We start from the raw sequence: 1,303 nt of genomic DNA, 5'->3' as shown, positions 1-1,303 counted from the left end.
AAACACAAATGTATGTATGCATTATTTAGCTACCTTAATGTGGAAAACAGTTTCTTCAAAATCTTGGATTTTAATAAACACTGAAGCTAATTTCGGAATGTAGTAGATATTTTTGAATTATTTTAGGCCCTTAGGGAGCAATCTACCGACCTTTGAATTTCGAAAGAATATTATATGTGTGGTGTAGCGGAAAGCAGTGCGCGCTTCCACTCCACAGGGCCTGGTTTCAAGCCCTGGTCAGAGCCGCATCGCAAAAAAATTTACAAAAACGGTTTTTTTTTTCTTAACAGCGGTCGCCCCTCGGCAGGCAATGGAAAACCTCCGAGTGTATTTCTGCCATGAAAGACAGGACTGTAGATCACGCCACAAGTCAGAGGAGAAGCTCGGCCAAACATTAACATACATATGTGTAAGCGCCAATCTATTATTATTATTTTATATGAGTCTTACTTCTTTACTACTGAAATAATTATATGTTTTAAATTCTTTGGGAATTTTGTGGGATAAATTTTTAAGATGTGGGTAATTGAGGAATTTTTCCCGATTTACGTGGGATTTTTAATGGAGAATGTCTGGCATCACTGAGACGCAGCGCTTTGAATGGTCAGAGCCAACTTGGTTCGAAGTTATTTAAAAGTTTGCCTCATCTCTTCTCCAAAAGTATTTACACACATTCTTCCATTAAATGGCTTTTAAGTATTGCAAGTGTCATGTTCGTTTCGAGTGTTTAAAATACTTTTTGAATGCGTTTCAGTATTAACAGTTGAAGTAAATCTTAGACCGTTGGTAGAAAGAATGCCGTAGCAGTCAAAAGCGAAGGAAGATGAGAATGTGCACGGATTATAGAAATATGTATAAAATGAACAAATCTTAGTAATTCTACCAAAACAACGGATTTTACTTGGTATCAAATCCAAATCACACCTAAGGAGGAGTTCAAATTAATAACGGCGTGAAGCTACTTGATTTTGCAACTTAATTAAATAACACGGCATAACACAAACAAATAAAATTACACGAAATCCAAATTCAATCATTTTATTTTCCAACTGACCGCCTTAATCTGACGCGTCATAAATTAAGTAAATTTTATCGTGACAAAAATGGGCTATGAAACTCAATTAAGTTGTAATTGAATACCAGTCAAATATTTAAGGAAAAAAACCTTCATTCATTTCCATTAGGGAAAAAGGGTGTGAGGGGTAAGGCTATAGAAGAGGGGCTAGGGAAGATTGTCGCTAATGCTTTTGTGGTCTACGACATCTACTCGCGTTATTAGGTGGCCATACATATCCATACCATT

The sequence above is a fragment of the Rhagoletis pomonella genome, unplaced genomic scaffold, assembly GCF_013731165.1.
Source record: "Rhagoletis pomonella isolate Grant_MI unplaced genomic scaffold, Rhpom_1.0 Rhpom_scaffold_00004, whole genome shotgun sequence".
NCBI lineage: Eukaryota > Metazoa > Arthropoda > Insecta > Diptera > Tephritidae > Rhagoletis > Rhagoletis pomonella.
This window is presented reverse-complemented; position numbering follows the sequence as displayed.